The 23,323-nt window shown below is 44.3% G+C and overlaps 1 long non-coding RNA gene across 1 annotated transcript in view; it reads right to left on the bottom strand.

The window, feature by feature from the left end:
- The window catches only part of LOC146810691 (uncharacterized), a 128,306-nt gene that overhangs the window by 97,786 nt on the left and 7,197 nt on the right, over positions 1-23,323 (bottom strand). The window contains exons 2-3 of the long non-coding RNA XR_014965717.1: positions 4,549-4,635; positions 2,927-3,046 (exon numbers count right to left, since the gene is read on the bottom strand). This is a non-coding gene — a long non-coding RNA (uncharacterized LOC146810691). The remainder of the gene's footprint in view (positions 1-2,926; positions 3,047-4,548; positions 4,636-23,323) is intronic.

Consider the following 23,323-nt stretch of genomic DNA (forward strand, 5'->3'; position numbering starts at 1 on the left):
ATATTGAGGTGTGATGTGATGACTACATTAAATGTACACCAATTGATCACACGCTTGCTGGGGCAGATGTGGTGAAAGCAACACTAATTGAATTTCAACTAAGGCAGGGCAAGGATCTTCTTCTGCTTGCCCACCCATGCTGTAGTTTACTTTGTGTTCTGTTCTACTACTCCTCCCACAGTCTCTCAGTCAAGTGACTTTCTCTTTCTTTTTTCAAATGCTATTGCCAGTGTCTACTACTACCACCCCAATAATGACATCTTCTCCGTCAATTTGGGAAACCAACCATGCAGCCATCAGTGTGCCGAACTTCATCATCAATCACAGGTAAGATAAGTTTGGTGGGAGGTATGGACTAGGAGGAGAGACTGACAGTACTATTATGACAATTAAAAATAACTCATTGAGGGGTACTGCATCTATTGGTTTGTGTGTTACAAAATCGGCAGATCTTTTAAATCAAACACTGGCTGTGGGCATGCAGCAATACGGAAACAAAGTAACAAACCATGTAACTTAGATTGAATTCTGAAAACTGTAACCCACCACAAAACATTAACATCATATAAGTAAATAGAATAACATTTAATATCCCCTAACAAAAATAAACTATCCCACTCTGACCTAACCCACCCCCCTCCCTAACCCCAACCAATGTCCAAAAAGAAATGAAAGTTGAAGAGTCCCAATGTCCGAAAGAATCCCCAACGCCCAAAAACCCACCCACCAACAAAAGGAATTAAAAAAGGGGCAAACGACGAAGTGCTATATTGTCGGCGGGCCTTAAGGTGTTTGTGCACCAGGATCTTTACCCGTTCCCCCATGTTCTCCTCTAAGCGGGCCATCCGGCGGAGCAGCTGGTGGCGAAATGCCCTACAGTTACATGCAGGGTGGGGGGCAGCAAGGCTGGAAATAGAGGCGCGGAGGCGGGCGGATGCCGGACCACGGCGCTGTGAAAGTGGAGGCAGGGCCTGACTGGGGCCCGGGGCATTGGAGGAGGCTGCAGCTGCGCCACCTCCTCCTCCGCCTGAGCCACTAGCCGGTGATAATGTTCGCAGATGGCCTCCAGTTTCCGGCGCCGGGCCCTAGCGGCCAACTCCTTCCTTGATGGTTTAGTGGGTGTGGAAGGTGTATCTATATCAAGAAAGATAAAGAACATGTTGTAGCCAATACTCTTAGCAAAACAGAAACACTAAAATCATTCAACACATAGTGTCACAGTCTCACTAGCAAGCACAGTTCATAACATTTGTGATTTTGTGGTAAGTATCTCTAATCCTACTTCCTTGGACTCTAACATTTGTGAGAGTTTCCGACATTATAAATATAATCGTACTATGTACTCCGGTACACCAGTCGTGTTGTTCTTATCTGTAGTTTAGCCCAATTACATAACCTTGTTGTAGCCGGCATGCCAGCTCCGTCAGCTAAGCTTGCACCCAAGAGAAACAGATATGAGCCACATGATGCAGACTCACATTAGTTTTATTTACTACTACTGTCTGCAGGTGGGGAAGCTCATATTTTTGTATGATGCCTTACGGCCGTTGGCACTGTTCATACTCTGTTACATGAGGGCAAATGGCATGCACCATTTCACTTACACCCTGCCATGGGTACTACAAAAAGGCTGAATATTTATCGGATCCAATGATCATTGCTTATATTCATATTATAGATGCTAATACGATACGACATCAGGTCGGTAGCGGTCGGTGGTGGGAGTGCTGCCGGGTGGTGAGTCGGTGACGTGGGAAGGTGCAGGGTGGGGATAGTAAACTATGGATTAAGGACAATCACAGGTAATTAAACAATACATTAAAAAAAAACAAATTGTTGCTCGCACTGCATCGCATTCGGCGGTGCAGTGCGCACCTTGAAAATAATTTTATTTATTTTTATGTTGATTACCTGTATTTGGCCGTAATACACAGTTTACTTGCCAGTGCCACCCACCCGTCCCCTCCCCATGTCACCGCCCGCCAACACTCCCACCACCAACCGCTACTGCAGAGGGTACTTTGCTTTCATTGATTGTGTAACCAATAACCATAAACAACAGATAGGCCACCCTTTGCAGGCTGGGTGCCCCAATCGAAAATACATTAATAATATTAGGTAGGGAGGGGTCCCCAGAGTGGGAGGAAGGGGTTTCAGCTTGATAATATAGATATATATAAATATATATGACGTGCTTGCAAACTACTGCAAGTGTACTGTATTCTGATAATACTACCTATATTCCCCTAGGCTTTGCTACTGTCGCGCAGTTTCTTTTACATTTTCTTCAAAGTAAGAATCTCCAGTGACACTTTCCACCTATACTGTCTCTTGATGATAGTACATCCAGGCATACATCCATTAAAGTAAACGTTTTCCTTCTTTTTTATATCTCTCATACTTAGTTGGTTTCACCAACAACCACCCATGCTTTCGCTCCTTCCTTGCTTGCCTTGGCTTTGAATTTGAACCAAACAACGCTGATTTTTGCTATCTAGCACTATCCACTCATACTGTTTCGCCCACCCAGGCAGGCATTCTTTCACCTTCCACCCATCCTTCAACAACCCATGCATCTGATCTGATTACTATCAGCCACCTATGCATGCTTCCAACAACATATCCTTCTCTGCCAGTAAGTCATATTATTTATCTCGCCCGTCCTTCCACCCTTAGTTATTTCCCTCTTTGTACAACACATCCATCAAGGTCATCTGATCTGAGTTTGTCTTCTCCATAAAACATTCACAGCTGATTTTGGAGTCAAATAGAAGAGGCCATTGGTTACTCTACTCACGCTGCTAATGCTAAGTAAGTAAAGGGTGTCTTCTTCAACCGTTGTATAATAATAAGTCGCACAGTACAGTGAAATAGTGAACACACTTCCATCTAGCTGTAATGTCAAGAAGTAATGAATATAACTTACCGTCGCCGGCCACTGCTGCTGGATCCCCCCCTGTCTCTCCTGCAGGTGCCGCCAGTTCGCCTGCCCCCTCCGGAATGGCCGCATCGCTGGCCCCGACGGCACTAGTGGATGGTAGTGTGCCTAGAAAAAAACATCACACATTTTTTAGATGCCTGGAAACCTCCCCCTATTTTCAGTGTTCACTTGGAACATTGAAAAAAAAGTTAATGCAACATACATCAGCACTAGACAGTAAGTACAGACAGTAGACAGACACTAGTAGTGATATGCTTCCACTTCCTAGGGTCATCTAGTCCTACTCTACTCTTTTGAAAGTTAGCCTGAGCCATGTGTAACCCTTTTAGAGTCATCATGTCGACTACTACTCTTTTGGTGCATATTTAATTATACCTGCCAGCTTATTGACATGTGCAGTAGATGCCTTTGAGGCCACTTGACTGTTGCGTACAAGTGAAGAGGTCGAAAAAAAACCAACTTATTGAGTTTGTTTAGTTTATATTGCTTAGCCATCACATACATGTTACACTTTTTGCCATGACTGCAAAATGCTAGCATTCACCAGTATACTATCTAACGGGTAACTCGCAGCATTTTTCTCATATATAATAGGCGGAAGATTCCCTTCTACAAACCAGAGATTTACAGAGCATATTGGATGCAAGATGATGTAACCAGTATTTCTACGTTCTACGGTGAGGGGTCTTCCAGAATTCAAAAGATCTTGGCTCTTGTTCTTGTTGTCATGCACTTGTAAATGTTTACTGTTTTAATGTTAGGCTTTTTGCTGGCTTATTGACTATGGCTGTAGTAAATTAAATTTCATATTAACGATGTACAGAGTTTGATACTTGTTTCACCTTTTGAACTTACACATAGACTCTGTGGTATTTGGTGTGGTGGGGTGGACTTACACAAGTGAGTGAGCAAAATCGTGTTATTATGTTCTGGGTTGTCTGTCTCAGTCATCATCAACATTGTGTATCTTCTTCGTGGGGGGGTCGGGAGTGGGACCCTAATGTGAGACACTATAGCTAGTTGGTCAGGAGGTCCTGGGTTCTTCGGACTGAGGTGTGATCAGTAAGGTCCAACCTCCCATCAGCAACATCCTATTTTGTTGTGCATAGTTCTGTATGTGGCTCTGCAGAATCACTAGACAATAGTAGTATCATGTACTATCCGATCAAAAATACTAGTCAAATATCTGGTTGGCCATTTTGTTTGTGGTAATTGTCAAAGCCTCAACATTGAGAAGATTTGAAGAGGACAACCCAAAGGACAGGACACAGTGGCTAGAGCTATTGGTCAATCAGAGTTTTATTACTTCAAAGAAAACCTTCTATAAAGAGTGGGCAACTGTGCAAGCTTCGCTACACACAGAGTAATAATAGTAATAGTAGTAGAAGTAGTAGTAGTAGTACAGAGAGTCATAGCAGAGGCAGTTAGAAGCAACTTAGTTAGAGGCAGGGATGAACAGAATTTGGAAACAGATAGTCAAGGTCAAAGAAGTAAGCTTTTGTAAAAAATAGATTTAGAAAGTGGAACCATAATTTATAGTTCGGAAAAAAAAGATGCAGTAAAATTTAGGTAAATATAAATGTCAATATAACCACTGGAGGACTTACTGGGGCCAGCAGCAGGAGCCTCGGTAGAGGAGCGGTCCTGTGGTTCCCCCGCCGACTCCGACCCCATCTTCTTGCCCCTGGGTGGTGCTGATGATCATGTAAAATATAATAAAGAAAGAGACAAACATTAAGGAGTGCTGTGAAACAAATAATAATAAATCATTTGGAAAAATAAGTCAAACAACATTTTAGGAAACAACAATTGCAATAAAATTGACCTATCTAATCAGATGGATCGACTACTGGCTGTTTCCTGCATTTACGGATCGTCTACTTATTTATGAACACTCAAGTGTTCCATAATCATTCTGATTACAAATACTAACAAAGCCTAGTAAGTACCACCTGACCTACACCACCTATTCCAGATGGGCCAATTGTTCACTAAGTCTGCATTTCCATTTTTTTCAGCCATCAAATGCATAGATGAGATGGAGGACACATGCATACATTAGTGCATACATACATACAACAAATTGTGGGTTGGTTGCATGATTCTGATCTAGTTCTGCTACTGACTGACCATGCTAAGCCTATCATTCACTAAACAAAGTACAAAAGGTTCAACGGAGGACTGGGCTAAGCAGCACTCAGTGACAGAGGAGGCGTCACGCAGACCGCATAAAACAATTATTAACTACTACTAACAAACTAAACCTAGTATCCAATATCCATCCACCACTATTTCACAGTAGGACAATGGAAGGACTAGAGTCTCTCTAGCAAATCGCATTACCTAACTTCAGTTCTGTAAAATAAACTCTTACATAATCAGCATCAGCACAAGCTAGCGCAAACTAAGTTGCAAACAAGTAAGAGTACCACCGTGCACCTGGGTCCTTAAATCAAAGAACATTTTGCTTTTTGGAACGTAATGTACCAGCAACGCTTGGCACGCAGCAGTAATCTTGTTGTTCATCAAATTTAATATACACAATCAGTTACTCACCAAGCCCGACGACCTCGACACCGAGCAGGTCCAACAGGTCCTGCTCCCGGTCCAGGATGTCGGACCACCGGTGGGCTAGCTGGTTGTGGGTGTGCCGGATCACGGCCCGGCGCACCTTCGCCCACCGACGGTGCCGCTCCTGGGTAGCGTACCCGGAGCCGGGCCTGCCGCCTGCTGCCAATGTCAAGGGGAGGAGGCGCTGGATGAAGAAAAAAAGGGCCGCCACCTCCTCCTCCCCAAACAGTTGCCGGGCCTGCACCCCTGCAGGACGCATTCTGCCGCAATGCAGGCGGCCCTTCTCTGCTCCTGCAGGTCCCTTGCACTTGGCACTCAGTGTGCCCTTGGCCATGGTTCTGGGGTGGGTGGGAGGCGGAAAAAAAAAGTTAGAAGGGGAAAAAAAAGTTAGGGGGAAGAAGATAGAAAGAACTTTATAAAAGTAACAAAAACACAGTAAAAGTAGAAATAAAATGCAAAATATAAACTTAGGCAAAGAGAGAGATAGATAATAACTAAAAAAAGTCAGAAAAAATGCTTTAAAGACAAAGGATTGCAAAGATAAAGGGAGGATACAAAAGTAGGCCCAGAACCATAGCATAGAGTGAAAAGCAAGATGGCCGCGCCCATTCGCGACCGCGTGGTTAAGTTCGCGCGATATTTCTCGCGAACATGTACTATTCATCGCGAACAAGTAAAACGCGCTCCCGAACAAGTCAATGCACATCGCGAACACGCTATCCGCGACCCGGAACAGGAAATAAGGCATCGCGAGCGGGCAGGACAATTGAAAAACAAGATGGCCGCGCCCGTTGGCGACCGCATGGGTAAGTTCGCGAGATATATCACCCGAGAATGCAAACAGCTCCCCGAACACGCTCACCGCGCTCCCGAACAAGAAAAAGCCATCGTGAACGGGCGCGTAGTGCAAGAACATCTTCGCGAAGCGCGGCTACGCGAACTACGCCCAGGGTTAGTAAAGAGTTTAAATAATTGTACAATAAACTCAAACTCACTCTATATTCCTATTTGTTCTAGCTGTCTCGCATTTCCATTTTGGCATATGACTCTTTCCCTGTTTTGTTGGAATATGCTTCCTAATCGAAGAGAAGTCTTAAATTCTATTTCTTGAGTTCCTCAGACATGACGAATGCCCATACAAAAGTGCAGAAGCCCCCTCTAAAGGGGGCATTTGCCCTATTACCTGAAAGTGTGACTGCAGTGTCACTGTGTTTTTGACTGTGTCCTTTAGGACCACCCTGTGTGTGTAAAATGTAGATGTACAATAACTTAGTCAGCCCTATTCTTTCTTCCTTTGTCCTACTCCCAGGGACAGAGGTGATAGGATCCACTGATAGGATCAACAAGTTTTCTTGCCCAAGCAGTTTGCCTACAGAGAAGTCATCAAAGTCTCGAGGAAGTATGCACCCGTCACAGCATGCATAGCACCTTGGAAATAGAAGAATACTCCAGCTGAAATCTTCTGCTCATGAGGCATCTGAATTGTGAATCCAAAAACAAATCTGGCCTCTTGGGATGAGAAATAGTCCACAAAGATCTAGCTAGCTCAATTGATTGGATTGGAACCAAATTTATAAATGCTATCATTAGCAGGATTGGTAGTGACTTTCTATGCCAACTCCCAAGAACAGAGGATATAATCTGAACTTCATCTTCAGCTTTTCATACAAGTATAGTGAATTGGGCGTATGTGGGCACTTACTGGGAATTGGACCAGGAGCTACATGCTACCTGTTCCATTAAGCCTGAAACCAAACCTGAAGTTGCTTCCATCGCACTGGTGTTGTCTACTCACTTGCTGAAAGGCAGTGTGCCTCAAAGGATATCTGCAGCCAACGTAGTGGTCTCCCAACCCTCCTGGCTTGTGCAGATATCCAGGAACCAGCCAGCTCTTGTATCATGGATCGTAAGCTTGGAAACACAGGCCAGAATGTCCATTTGGTGAGCACTCGCCCACCAAAGCTTGAATTATGCATTTACATTTTTAATACTGGAACCAGTTCAAAACCTGCTGTGTTCTAGAGGGACTACCTTATGAGCCTGGGACAGTTTACACCATATGGTTAGCACCAATGGGCAAGGGTTATCCAAACCCAAAGTCTGGGTGATTCAGTTCTCAGAGAGATATAGATACGGCACCATAAGGCACGCTGCCATTCAGTTTGTAGAACATATATAGTTGTTAGTTATTAAGGTTTATTTTCTTTAGTTTTGCACTTATCCCTAACAGACGGATAGCCTAGTACCTGGGGTCATAGGAAGGTTATGGTTATGACAAGAGTGTCCAAGGGTATTGATCAACCGCTTACAATGAATCATGACCATCTTTGAGGTAAAATGAGACCCTAATTTGTGTGGGGAGCCATAACATTTGACTCTGTCTAGTAGAAACCACAATAACTAGACTTTATAACATCTTCTGTTAACTTCTATTTGCTAATATGTGAGCTCAGTATACTTTATAAGACATTTTACAGTGGCCAATTAGAGAATCCCCAAAGATATGTTTTGTATGTGAAACCTGTGTCTTCCTTCCACTTATGCACCACTGTAGACATTAATAGTAAAGACTTTCCACAGCATGGAGAGCTTCAGAGCCTTTAATGGGCTCACCCATTACTCATTGTTGTTTTATAAGAGGTGTTCTGATGAAATGGTAGCTGTCACCAAAAGAGGTCCACAAGCCTGGAAATAGACACTTATGCTTTGAGTTTAAATTTACAATATTCTCTTGACTATGAAGACTAGGGACATATGACTACAACTACTGGTCTATACTTTTACCTTGTTATAATCTGAAGATGTTAATTTAAATATTTAACCCCGATTGATCATGACGTCACTGATCCATCATCCACAGAACCACTCATACACCCAGTTATAACCCAATATAACATCTCATACACCCACTCCCATACACCCCTCTGACATACTCATTTACAGACCCATACACAAACTCACACACCTACTCACTGATTCAGAGTCACTCACACATCAACACACCCATACAGCACCTAACACAACCACTAATTCACATATACAGCCACTCATGCACCTACTCACTCACCAAAGCAGCCATTCACACATCAAGTCATACAAACATATAGAGACTTTCACACCCACTCATACAACCACTCACACATTATTTTATTTATTTTATTTTGAAGGTTTTATATAGTGCTGGCTAGACCCAGAGGTATCAGAGCGCTTTACAAGATAAGGATAGTATAAAGCACGTAGAGTATAAAAGCATATGAAAGGAAGCGCAACAAAAAAATTTAATATACAAAGTACAAACAACATTAGCATTATACAAATCAAGATAAATAAAACAGGAGCAGGATCTATACATTTAAGTAATTAGGTAAATGGGAGAACAGGGTATATATTACTGAACAAATATAGTATGATTGAATAAGAAATCAGGAGTAGGACACAGGTTAGGAACCCCAATAATAATTGAGGATGTGGGTTTTGAGGTCTTTTTTAAAACTAGAATAGGAGAGATTACAGCGCAGGTTTTTTGGGAGGGCATTCCAGATAATAGGGACATTGCCAGAGAAGGAGCGAGATTGTGTGGCTTTCTTTTTATGCAGAGGTGGGATTAGGAGTAGGGTGTTGGTGCTTCTCAGAGGTCGAGTGGAGCCCGCAATGTGGAGTTTCTTTGAGAGGTACTGCGGAGTGTTTTGGTGGAGGACTTTATGAGTAATGCAGGAGGTTTTGTAGGCAGATCTGCCTTCGATAGGGAGCCACTTAAGAGATTTGAGAGCCGGGGATATATGATCGAAGCGTTTGCAGTCCGTGATGAGCCTGGCAGCAAGGTTGAGTACAGCTTTCATTGGAGCAAGGTGTACCTTGGGGATCCCATTAAGGATGGCATTACCATAATCAATACGTGACAGAACAAGAGACTGAACTACGAGTTTGAAATCATCGGTGGGTATGAATGGTTTGATTTTCTTGAGGTGACGGAGAGTGAAGAGGGCTCCTTTGAGTTTTTGATGTGAACATTAAGGGTTAGAGTGTTGTCGATAGTGATGCCATGAGATTTGACGTAGTTGGACAGGGTGAGTGAGCAATTGAGTGCATTGAGGTCAGAGATCCAAGATTGAACGGGTTGAGGGTTGTTTTTGGGGGAGAAGAGAATGATTTTGGTTTTGTTAGGGTTGAGTTTGAGATGATTGGAATGGAACCAGGTTTGGATCTTGGTAAGGGTGTTGTTCAGTTGTTAGATGTCAGCATGAGTTTTAATCTTGTAATAGATTTGGGTGTCATCGGCGTAGAGGTGGTAATTTATGCCTGCTTGGTTAATAATGAGGGTGAGGGGTTCCATAAAGACGTTAAAGAGGGAGGTAGAGAGAATAGATCCTTGGGGGACTCCAAGAGAGACAGGAGTGGGGGTAGAGAGACAGTTTTGAATTTTGATTTACTGAGTACGGTGTTGTAGATAAGAGATGAACCATTTGTAGGCGGTGCCATTAAGGCCGAAACGGGTCCTAAGCATATTAAGTAGGGCTGAATGGTTGACTGTATTGAATGCTGCGGAGAGATCAAGAAGGATAAGGAGGCAGGTCTCGCCATTGTCAAGTGATTGATGGATGTCATCTATGACATTGAGCATTGCCGTTTTGGTGCAGCAGCCTTTTCTGAAGCCAGATTGAAAGGGGTCGAGAAGGTTGAAATTTTCTATGTGTTTGTCTAGTTGTAGTAGAACACATTTTTCAAGTACCTTTGAGAGAAGGGGGAGGTTAGTGATGGGGCGGAGATTATTTACGTCATTGAGGTCAGCATTGGGGTTTTTGATTATGGGCGAGATTTGACCGAGCTGAAGGGAGGATGGGACACAGCCCGTGGAGAGAGAGGTGTTGATGATTTTGGTCCAGAATGGGGTGATGATGTGCTTAAGGGCAGGGACAAGGTTGGAGGGTATTGGGTCTTTTGTGTGGGAGGATGGTTTTAGATTGCCAATTATAGTGAGGCCTTCAAGCTCAGTGACGGGGAGAAAGTTGAGCAAGGAGGCATTGTTCTTAAGTTGAGATTTAGGGGAGTTGGTTACTGGAGATGTGGAAGGTGAGAGGCCTGTGGAATGGTGGGAGGGTATGGAAATGGGTGGGTGAGGAGGCTCGCTGGGAAGCGGTAGGATAGAGGACAGAGGAGAGAAAGTGTCGTCTGGAAGGGGGGATGTGGAGTAGGCATTAGAGGTGAGGACAAGATTGGATTGGGAGTTGGAGGATAGTTGTGTGGGAAGGAAGGATTGATCAATTTTGGCAATGTTTTCAGAGAAAAAGTGGGCAATATCTTCACATCTGTCTGATGAGGCTGTCATATTTGGAGGTGCGGGGAAAGTTTAGTTTCGGATGATTTTGAAGAGTTCCCTGGGTCTGTTTTTGGCACGATCAAGTTGAGTGCGGAAGAAGGATGCCTTTTCCTTGAGGATGTGTTTTATGTAAGTGGATCTAGCACGTCTGAGAAGTGCAAGATGGAAGGGTGAGGGATGGTGTCTCCAGGTTCTTTCCGACAGTCTGATTGCCCGTCTTTCATTATTTATCTCTGTATTAAACCAAGAGTTTGAGGGGGTGTTTCTTTGGTTTTTGAGTTTAGGTGGGGCCAGTTGGTCAAGAATATCTGTAACAGTATTGTTAAATAGTTCAGTGAGCTCATTCACATTTTGTGAGGGGGAATGAGAAGAAGTTGAGCTTGGAGTTTCGATTGTAGAACACCTGGGGGGATGCCTTTTAGGTTTCTGGTCAATTTCTTAGGTCTGGTAGTTTTAGGGGCGGGGAGGTTTGCTGAGGTAGCAATGGTGAACAGTATAAGGCACAGTTCTTCAAACTGTGGGGCGCGCCCCCCTGGGGGGGTGTGGATGGGTTCCCAGGGGGGCGCGAAGGCCTCTGCAAGGACATGTAAATGAAGATGCCTGAAAGTGCAGCGATGTTTATTTCCTGCATTTGCAGGCTGTCTTCATTTACTTCGAAGCCCTCAGAGTGTCGTGGGGCCAGAGGTTAGTGAGTGTGCTGCTCGGGGCTCTGCTGGGCAGTGTCTGGAGTCTTATTAAGACTCCAGCAGGCCCCGGTTTTTCACAGGTCTTTAAAGACCATTTGCATACTTTTGGAAACTGGTTATGGAGGCTGTTTTTTTTCTTCTTTTTCCAGTACCCCCTGGGCCCCCGACTCTGCCTATTCCTCCTTACATTTGTATTTTCCACATACTGCTGTAGTGTGAAAATGCATTTCATGAAAATGAATATAAAAAAGGGTTGCCAATAGAAAAAAGGCCAGCCATGTATGTTTAAAGAGCCTGCAAAGACCTTGCTTTGACACTAAATAGGGTCTTAAATAAAAAAGTATGTATTCATTTGTAATTTGACTTTCTGTCTGTTCCTTTTATTTTCAGTCATGAAACATTCAGGCAGCCCTAGAACACATTTAAAAGTGCTTTATATTTGCTTTTCGAAGTATGCACAGATAAGTGCTGAAAATAGGGCTTTAGGTGACTGTTTATTTTTGTACCGTCTGCAACATCAAAATAATGAGCTGGCAACCCTAATCATAAGACTGGAAGTTTGTTGCAGGATCAGCACATTATTTATTTTCTTCACCCTCGATTCCCTGATTTAATTCCATAGTAGCAATAGTTTAACTCATATCTGAAACCCTACGCCCGTCAATATCATGCTGATAAACTTAAAGTGTTTGGGAATTCGCCCCGCATTCAAACAACTCACTCCTCATTCTCACCCTGCACTCACAGCGCATAGTTATGGTTTTCCTGCATTTGCCACACAATCCATCATCTGCTGTATAATTTGCAGATTGAAAAATGCAGCAACACATGTTACCTCACAGAGGAAGGCCCTTTCTAAATGTTGACTGGTCACCTTTCTGTTGCTTACTGCTATATGTGGGTGTTAATGTGGTACTTATGAGGGGCAATAAAGGGCAGGACAATGTTAACAAGTGTAAAAATAGCAAAATAGTGCAGTAATGCTATCACAAAATATGCAGCATAATTTGCCTTTGCTTGCTGCAGAATTTAGTCAACCATGCTGCATAATTTGGTCTTCTCCTGCCGCATAATTCCAATGGCCCTGTATATAGTGCTATGAGGTCCCAGCCTGTGGCAGAAAGCACTGTGAATATGCAAGTCATTATTTTAAAACAGTGTTTACATACTCTAAGCTAGGCAGCGGCAACATGATGCAGTGATTGAGATAAAGCAAGTTCTTACAAAACATACTTTTTAGTAATAAGTATCAAACTGTATCAAATGCAGACATTTTTGTAAGTGTCTCCACTAATCAAGATCCCAGCTGATTACTCCTTTACATTACATCTTAAAAAGAATAGATCTTTGCCACCATAAAGCTTTAAGCAGATCCACTGGAATTATTCAGCAGAAGAGGACAACATTATGCGGCAGGTTTGACTAAATTATGCAGCAAAAAAGGTAAATTATGCGGCACAATGTGCCACATTTTGTGGTTAGCATTACTTCATTATTTTGTCATTGTAACTCACGGTAACACTGTCAGGGGAAATATTTCACCTCATTAGTACCAGTGTAGCACCCAAATACAGCAGCAAGCAACCACAAGATTACCAGTCAATCTTTGCAAAGGGCCTTCCACTGCTCCGGAACACTTTGTCACGCTTTAAGTAACTTTTGTTCCGTTTGAGCTAGAATCAATTTTTTGTTGTTGAAATCTGCAGATTATGTAGCAAATGCAATACACTGATAATTATGTGGAAAACGCTGCTGCAGAAACTCATAATTCCATGGTTTCTTTTTTAACTTTCTGCACTACCACCCGCACTTCAATTTCAGGCAGAGGCATCTCAAAGTCAGTATTAACCATTCAGGGGCAGTTTTTTTGTGAAAGCTGAGTCCATGGGGTAGCAGGTAGAAGGTCAGCAGGGTTGCAATCAGATGCAGAGCCCTAATCCTCTCGACCCCTGGGGCCTCACAGTACTGGTCTAGGAGACAGAGGAAAGGAGTGAGATTCATAGATATTGTCAAAGAGAAGGCCCAGAAAAGGGAGCACTGTATGCAGACTCTTTTTTATGTTTACAAATGGTCTGAGACAGCTTCTTCAGCGAGATACCCCAAAGAAGGGGACAATATAAGTGTTTTTGTTTTTTTAAAAGGGACAATCATTAGTGAAGCTGGTACTGCTGCCAAGTGTGTAAGTGGCCACTGCTGGTTATCATAAAGGAGCAGATGCAGCAGGACTGTGGCCCAGGGATTTTTGGGGCCCACTGCATCACAATTATGACTGTTTACCGTTAAAAAAAAGGGGCATCAGAGCTTATTGTCCTTTCAAGCATTAGACCAGAGGTGATGATCCATCATGGAGGGGAAGAGGTAAAAGAGGTAAAGGAGATAGCCTGCTACCCAGGACTGCAGTTATTATTAGTGCAGCAGGTATAGTTGCATTGGGGGCAAAGAGTGTGAGAGGCTCACAACACCCCAATTATGGGGAGCAGTTTGTTTGGGATATATGTTTTTGTTTGATGCATTTGCTGTTTTATAAGTCTCATATTTGGTGCAGTTCATAAGCTATATAAAAAGTATTCCTGAAAGTATCTCATAAGCCCCGCTCCCTGCACGCAGCCATGTCCCTCCCCCTCCCCCAATCCTTGTCATAAAGTTTTGGAGGGGGGGCCTGACCTCAAAACATTTTGCTTAGGGGGGGCTCAGAGTAAAAAAGTTTGAAGACCTCTGGTATAAGGTGATGGTCGGAGCAGTCAATGGGGATGATATTGGTAACGGAGGTCAGATCTTCGTTGGACAGAATGACGTCAAGTATGGATCCTTTAGTGTGAGTTGGAGATTGGCATAGTTGTTTGAGTTCGTTGATTTCAAGAAGTGTAGTGAGGAGGGAGATGGTGGGGTCATTGGTATCATTCCAATGGAGGTTAAGATCCCCAAGAAAGAGATTTTTTGAGTTGGATAATGCTGATTGCGCCAGTAGATCCGATAAGTCCTCAATGAAGGGCTATGGTGGTCCCGGGGGGCGAAAGATGTTGTGTAGATGAATTGGGAGGGAGTTTTGAGTTAACAGTTCTGTTTCCAGGTATTCGCATGAGGAGTAGCCTGGGTTACTGACAAGGGAAATCTGAAGTTCCTTTTTGAAGATAATGGCTAGCCCTCCCCCAACTCTGTTAGGTCTGTCTTTTGTAAGAATAGAGTATCCCGGGGGGAGAGTAGGTCAAGTATGCTCGTTGAGTGGTCATTTAGCCAGGTTTCAGTGAGGAATGCAATATCAATGGATTCACTCAGGATGGTTTCCGAGATTTCCGTGGCGTGTAGGACCGCGGAGCGACAGTTAACTAGCATGCACTTCAGTGGCGTGGGGTTGGGTATGGAAGGTGGGCAAGAGTGGATCAGCGTAAGTTGGGGTGGTGGTCAGGGGGAAGTGGGGGAGGAGGGGGTTCTATTTGTCCCTATGATAACAGGGATGGGGGCATAGGGGAGTAGAGGGTTGGTGGTTGGCAGATTAGGAAGGTAGGAGTTACATAGGTTGGCGAGGTCGGACGGGGAGAGATGATTCGAGGTGCGGAGAGGTCTATACTTACGGCATCAGAGAGGGAGGGATCTCCAAGGGTTGTGTTTGTTATTGGGGATGTTTGAGGGAGGGAGGATGGTGGTTTTATGGTGAGGGAGGGTTCTGGTGCTGTGGAAGAAAAAATATTTTCTGAGTCGGGCAAATTCCGTAGTTAAATTAGATAGGTCACATTCAATGTTGTGTAGGATCTGGGCAATTGAGGAGAGGGGAGGTATTGGGAGTGCGTGGTCTGTGTTATTTGCAGAGGGTGGACTAATGTGTGAGGGGGGAGATGTGGTAGATGATATGGGGTGAGGGGTGAAGGGGCTGGGAGGAGTAAGGTGTTCAGTAGTTAAAGTAGGTAGGTCGAGTACAATGTTGTGTAGGCTCGGGGTATTCTGGGAACAGGGAAGGAATTAAGGGGCGTAGGAGGTGGGAGGAGAATGGTCTGGGGATAGGGAGGGGTCGTGATTAGTTGCGGGTGGAAGCCTGCTGTGTGAGGGGGGAGATAGGGTAGTAGGTATGGAGTGATGGGTGGCGGAGCTGTTAAGTGTGAGTGGAGGGGTTAGGTTATACAGGGGGCATAAATCTTCAGGTGATGTGGTCAGAGAGGATAAAAGGGCATGAAGCGAGTGAGAAACGAATATATTGGTGTGATGGGGATGTGTGATTATTGGGGGTTGAGGTGAGGGGTTGGGGGGTTGGGTAGGTAGAGCCTGAGGGGGAGGGTAGAGAGGATGGGGAGGAGCAGAGGGTGTATGGGATTGGTAGGAGTAGGGGGGTGAGGAGTTGTGATAGGTGATTAAGGGGAAAAGACGGTGGAGTAAGTGAGTGGTTGGGTCAGGAGGGGGGAGGTTTGGGGGACAGGGGGAGGGCGGGTCATGGGAGGGGAATGATAAGCAGGTGACAGGAGTTTGGGGCTACCGTTATTCAAGAAGGGGTCCGAGGAGTAAGGGTTAAGGGGGTTAGGGGGAGAGAGGGAGATAAGTGGGGGATGAGAAGTAGGTAATTGGGGATGGGGGTAGTTATTATCAATAGGGGGTCCAGGGAGGGAGATGGTGAGGTCAATTTTTGGAGGTTGTGAGTGGAGGTAGAGTGGGGGGTGAGGAAGAGGTTTGAGGAGTTCTATTTGTTTGGGGAGGAGGAGTGTTAGGCACTGAGTGGTTAAGGAGGAGAGACATAGTGCTAAAGTGGTGTTCAAAGATAGAGAGGTGGGATGGCAAGGCTTGTATGAGGATGTTACCTGTTTTGAAGATGGAGATATCAATATCACCATGAAAGGCTGGGGAGGGAGTGGTGGATATTTTAAATCCATATGGTATTTTGGTTGATTTAGAGATAGGGAGGTGTCGAAGGAAGATGCTCTTCCATTTGGAAGGGCGTTTGGAGTAGAAGATGTAGTTGATAATAATGGGGGAGGTGAGGCTGAGGTAGTTATCAACAATGAGTGTTTCAGGGTTGCGAATGAGGAGTTTATGTTTGAAATTTTTCCTTGCGTGTTTGGAGAGATTTGGGGGGTAGAGAATGGTCCAGGAGTTGGGGCCGTGTTTAGAGAGGGTATGGTCCTGAGGGTAATGGTCAGTGCTGTGAAGGGGCATGTTGGGTGGACGTGTGAGGGAGACAGAGTGAAGAGAGGGAAGTTAAAGGAGATGGGGGTAGAGGAGGAGAGGAGGATTGGGAGCCAAGTGGGGGACGCTGGGAGAGTGTGGGGTCAAAAAATAGGGGGCAAGATAAGGAGGTAGGGTTAAGCAAGAGAGGAATAAAATCAGGAGCAGATTCGATAGCAAAACAAATGACATCACTGATGTTCAGTGGGTTAGAAAAGGTAAAACAAGCACAGTAGATATGATGAATCAAGCAAGGGGGCAAACAAGCGAGGAAATACAGTCAGGCGCAGATAAGATAGTAAAAGCAGATTCCAGTGCTGCTAATATGGATCACATTAAGTAGGTAAACAAACACGATAAAATAAGGGAGTAGGATAAACAAGGGAGGAATTAAAATCAAGAGCAGATTAGATATCAAAACAGATTACATTGTACAATTGGAGCAAATTAAATAGGTAAACAAACACAAATAACTAGGATGATTACTCAGAGATGATGAGTCAGGTCAGGGGTTGATCCTATAACTCATTCCATGTATTTTACTCTTTGGTTGTCAAATGTCCCTAGTCATAGGCAGAGTGGGGTGAGAGCGTAGTCCTCTGTCTCTTTCTATGTATCTGTGTCATTAGTATTGGTCCTTCTTCTGTTTCTGGGTAAGTGGGTTAGACCTGCCGTTTTGAAAAAAAAAGGGGGACAGAGGATGGGCCTCAAAATGGGGTTTCAGTGCTGAATTTAACCTCGAAAAGCAAAAGATAAAAAAAAAAAACAATAGTCTGTGGGGGAGCAATTATATTATATTAATATTATAATATCATATTTTAGCAATATGAAGCAAGTAGCTTGGTTTGATAGGCTCGATTTCCAGGGTTTACTCGGGATTTTTGCCAATGGCGATCCCAGACCTCCGGGGCCCACAGAAAGAGCTCAGTCTACATCGGCCATCTTTTAGATGGCCATGCAATGCACCCAGCGCTTACAACAGGCTGCAGCCCCCAGACAGCACCTCGTCCGGTGGTGACTTGTTCCAGCCACTTTCCTTTAATGTCCGCTGTGTCAGTAGGCGCTCCTCCGCAATCAGCCCTCAGGCCCCGCTCCCCCTATAGTATAGCGCGCCGGGCCCCATGCCGTCCTTCGCCGGCACTCGGCGATTGTGTTTGCAGCGGACCCACTGGGCAGCGGTCTCGAGGTAGTGTCTCATCCCGTGTGTGTATGCGCCTGGAATGGACACAGGCTCTCCCCAGCGCAAGAGGGGCACGGGAGTCACCAGGTCGCTCACCTTGAGCTCCGCGGCCACAATCTTCACTCGCTGTATCAGTAGCTTCACAGTCCGGGGCTGCCCATACGACACCGGGCAGGCCGCCCCCGGAATCACCGGCACATCTGTTCCGTCGCTGCTGGTCTCGGGATGGGTGTCTGCTGAACTGCCCCAGGGAGAACGAGGCACTGGCAGGCTTCCGGACTCCTCAGGCGCCCCGCAAAGGCATCTCCAACACGTCAGGAACTGAGCCTTGTGTGGTCACTCCAGGAAACATATGGCCAATGGACTCTAGCTTTACCATGCCTCTGTGGGTGTTTATAACTATATGGGGGGTCATGCCCCTGACGAGCACCGTATCTCCCCTGGATGTAGGGGGCTGTCAGTCCACCAGCCTCAATCCCCAAAAAGGCAGCCCACTCCAGGGAGCGGAGGGTAAAGGCCGTCGTCCCACCAGGCCACACAGTCACCAGGGCCTTCCACGGGAATCCCAGCGATCTCACCGAGGAGCTTTGCTCCCAGGGCAAACCCCTCCTCCGGGGTAAAATGCAGCCTGGGGACAGCCAACACTGCAGCAGTACAGCGCCCCCGAGTCTGAGGGGGTGGGGGTGAGTCCACGACCAGGCCACTCCCCGGGCCTACCTCTGGCTTCGGAGCTCCTCATGGGCCGTCGATCACCTGGTCACCAAGGCAGGGTGGGGGGAGACTTCCACGGTCCCCGCTGGGAACACTACGACCTCGCAGCTCACTCGTCTGCTTCAAGTTCGAGTGCCAGCTGGGCCCACTCTCGCGGCCCTAGCAACTCGCTATGCAGGTCGCAGCCGCACTTGTGGCGTCTTTCCGGCCACCGCCAATTTCTGCAGTCGGGACTGTCCGCCACGATCTGAACCAGGTACCGACTGTCCGTCACCCCCTCAACAGCCATAAAATGCACTTTTTAGGCGCGGGGCTCCAAACTGTCAGGATCTCTTAAGGAAATTAGAGCAGGCAGGCGCGGAGCTCCTCTAGGCAGTGTCCGCTCCCGTTGCCATTTTGTCCGCACCAGGTCACTCACATTAAATCAGTCACTCCTACAGCCACTCACTCACCCATACAGTTATTCACACACCCACTTACTTACTCATACATATACTAACACATGTACTCACCTAGCTATACAGTCACTGGTGCAAGCTCATAATCTCTCATAGAACTTCTTTCACACTCACCAATACAGGCATTCACACACCCCATCACTCACCCATATAGCCACTCACACAGCCACTCACTCACCCATTCATGCACCCACTCATGCACCCACTCACTCATCCATACAGAAACTGATAATGTACCTGCCAAGTCCCCCATACAGCAACTTATGCACCCTCTCATTCACCATTTACAGCTACTGACACACCCACACACTCACCCATGTAGCCACTCATTCATCCTCATTCACCATTACACCCACTTACATAGCCACTCACTGCTCTCTACAGATACTTACACAGCCACTCACTAACTCATATATGCACTGACACACCCACTCGCTCACCCATACAAAAACTCACACAGACACTCACTCATATACACAGTCTCTCACATACTCACTTACTCTTCTATACACCACTTACACACCCATTCACTCAACAATACAAGCACTCCCACAGTCACTTACCTTAGTATATATATTTAACACTCAGTAACTTTTAGAAAACACTCACAATCACTGGATGATGATGTCAATGATGTCATTTGAGATTTCATGAGTGATGTCTTCAGTGATGCCATTTGAGATGTCATTGGTGATGTCATGAGTGATGTCACTAACCATGTTATGAGTGATTTAATATATGTGGTCAAAAGCAGTGCATTGCGGGAGTGTAGATTATAATTAGCCCAGCTAACTATGTGGAAATGAGCCTTTTTAGGGGCTCACTGGTGCAGCGGTTCACCCTTATCTGTCCACTGGCTCTTAAACCAACAAAGAAGAGATTGGCATGGAAGCTGTAATATCAAATAAATGAGTTAATTAACCTCTCATGAGTGTGACTACGTCAATACAGTACCCTCAGGCCATTGTTGGAGGTAGTCCATAGAATACAGAAACCAAGTGTCTTTTATACCCTATTTGTTACATAGTCAGCATGGAGACTCAAAGGGGAGGTACAGGCATACACAAGAATAGTTATTGACTAACATGGGCTTACAGACATTGCTTGCTCAACAAAGTGGGAAGGTAGACATTTCTGCTAACATCAGTTAAAACAGCCTGACAGTTACAGTGTAAGACAGGTGCATTCTAGCAGCTACAGTTCTTTCTGAGCATGCACAGTGCTCTGGCTCAGTACTGAAAGAGTTAACTATAGTTGATGACTCAAGCAGAATAGAAAAGCAGGCAACAGTGAGGACAGAAGAAGCACATGGCTAACACATGGCTCACTAAAATGGATGCCACAAACAAAATAGCTTCAGCTTATGCTAACGGTAATTTCTACGATTTCCACAACTATAACTGCTGAATTTCTCTGGTTTCATATGAGTAAAATCTGAGTCTAACTATAACATTCCTGTAAACTTTGTTTTACAGAGAATGTCTAAGGTTTTGTTTTTTAAATCTATTTCTTAACTATAACATTCCTGTAACCTTTATTTTTTTCAGGGAATATATATGTGTGTGTGTGTGTGTGTGTCTATGAAGTTAATATGAATATATATTCACATTAACTTCACAGACACCTAGTCTGCACCAGAAACATACCATGGCTTAGTCATCTATTAATAAATATATAAAAACACTCATACTATCAGTTACAAATCATCTCAATTTTTTAATACTTTTAAATATATTTGATTCTTTTATTTCAATTTCACATTGTTACATATCATGTTATTTTTTTTACTTAAAAAGAAATGTAGTCAACATACCAGAAGTTTGAACTTTTTGATAAAATTGCTTTTTTCTCTTATTAGATAGATACAATGCTCTCAGTTTTTATAAAAACTTAGCACAAGAATGGCACAACACTTACATACATAGCAACCATACTCGCACCCTTCTGAACTTTCCACTGTCTGATGCAAAATGGATGTCTATTTCAGTATAATCGTGACTCCATCACGATGATCGCAATGAATCAACAAAAATAACATGGGAGATGAAAAACATATTTACCTTCAATGTTTTATCACTGTCATAGTACTCTGAAGTTTTTACCAAATGCTCACTAGGAAATCAAACCATTTTTATACAATTATACATCTAAAAACATCATATTTTAAAGAAATGTGACCTGTGTCTTTAACACTCTTCCCCCAATACGCTCTTAGCAAAGTATCCAAACCAACCCACTTGAACCAGTAGGTCACAAGTTCATGACACATTCTAAAAGGACTATACGTGTTACAAATTCAGCTGCAGCAGGTGCGGTTTACTAAACACATTATCAGTGTCTGTATTACACATTTTTATTTATTACAACCATATCAGTGTCTGTATCTGTATTGCACAATTCTATTTATTAGAACCAATCACAGATGTAGTCTCAAATCCTCTCCACACCCTACCTAATTTTATCTACCTGCATCTTGACAACATCTAATCAAATATGTGCTTTATTTTAAACCAGGAGAACACCTCAATTTTAACTGCCTTTCCTTTGGAAAACTGCCCCATTCAGCTCCATTTTTCTCTTTTCTGCTACTGCTGCTTCACTTTAAAATGGGTAGAGTATGGATTGTGGGCCACAGCTATGTCTTCTGTGTGAGTGAAACTGCTAGAAAGAGTTCTATTGACAGAGACTTGGGTTTGCCTAATGTGGACATTAAATGCATTGGCTAGAGAGGGTTAAAATATCATCAATTGCTGCCTTCGGTTAAACGCATTGTGGATTCCCATCCCCCTGACCTCATGATTGTGCACTGTGGTGGCAATGACCTAGGCACACTAACTGGGGTAGGATTTGAAATCCTAATGAAGCATATCTTTGGTCAATTAATGCTACTTTTCCCTCACATTGACTTGGTGTACTCTATCATGTGCCAAAGGCAGAAATTGAAGTGGTCAAATCAATTGTGCCCACAAATTGACAAAGCCAAAAAACTGTTAATAAAGCTGTTTCTGCATTCATCATAGACCATAACATGGGGTCTATCTACAACAACAACCTGCGTTTTGATAAGCAAGGAATCTATAAAAGTGATGGAGTGCACTTTACAGACAAAGGCAACAGGGTGTTTTCAAGCAACCTGAAACTCTGCATATGGTATTATGTGTAGCAGCCATATACTCATAATCAACACAAAGGCTCTTGTAAGCGCCACCCTAGAGCCAAAAATATTGATTATTTTATTTGATCAATTAACTGTGTCTCCCCCCCAATTTTTGAGAACCTTTGCAGTGACATCATGATGATCGCGATTACATCGCAAACTTGCAAATCAAAAGCAGACATTCAATGTTCAACAGCACAATCATAATATTTTTAACTAAAAACATTCATTCTAATCATCACACTACATATATTAGTATGTAGATCAGTCTATGAAAAACATGTTTAAAGTCATGTTTTTCTACTGAGTTGTTGTAAAAAACATCTTTAAAACCTGTTTTCAGTTTTCGCAGTGACGCCGATAGTCACAGTTATGTCAGTAACCGCGATGATCGCGCCTTTTTTAAACAGTGTGAAACACATATATACTCACTTTTTCCAACATTTTGCACAGTAGAGGTTTATTAGTATACTGTGGAAACTCATGTTTTTTACTCAGTTTCTATAAAAAAATAGTCTTTAAAACCTATTTTTAGGTCTCGGCTGCGAAGGCTGCGCTTACGCAGTCTAGCTCCGAGATTTAATGACTTGGAGAAGAGGGGCTTGAACCCGCCCCTCTTCTCCCCTGTTCTCCATTGGCTGGCCTCTTGAATGCTGGCCAGCCATTGGAGAAGAGGTCAGTCATTCAGATTAGGCCCCGTCCTTTTCGGATCGGGGGGCGTGTTTTTTGCAAGAAGTCTCAAGGAGGAGATAACAGCAAAACACGCCCCCGAATCCGAAAATGCCGCTGCCTTTCTCCGAGGCATTTCTGCTCTGCCTCGGAGAAAGGCAGTCGTGTGCTCGTCCGCTCCCCCTGCGTCCGGCTGCTGCTCTGGTCTCCTCACCTCTCCAAGGGTCTTCTTGTCCATAAGTTTATAAACTCAAGACACATGAGTCAAAGGCCACTAATCAGCACTTCTCTGGTGTCTGATCATATCGGGGTTAATCATCTCACTAAGATGGCCGCCCGGTATGCGATGACATATTCGTGCATGGTCTATGTGATGTCATCATCAACTCCACAAGGACTGCAAGGCTAGACTAATGCACTCCACTAAGACCCCCCTCTTTCACGCAGCTCGAAGCAACTCAGTAGTGCCTTGCGCTGTAGAATGT

Source organism: Triturus cristatus, chromosome 7, assembly GCF_964204655.1.
Source record: "Triturus cristatus chromosome 7, aTriCri1.1, whole genome shotgun sequence".
Classification (NCBI taxonomy): Eukaryota; Metazoa; Chordata; class Amphibia; order Caudata; family Salamandridae; genus Triturus; species Triturus cristatus.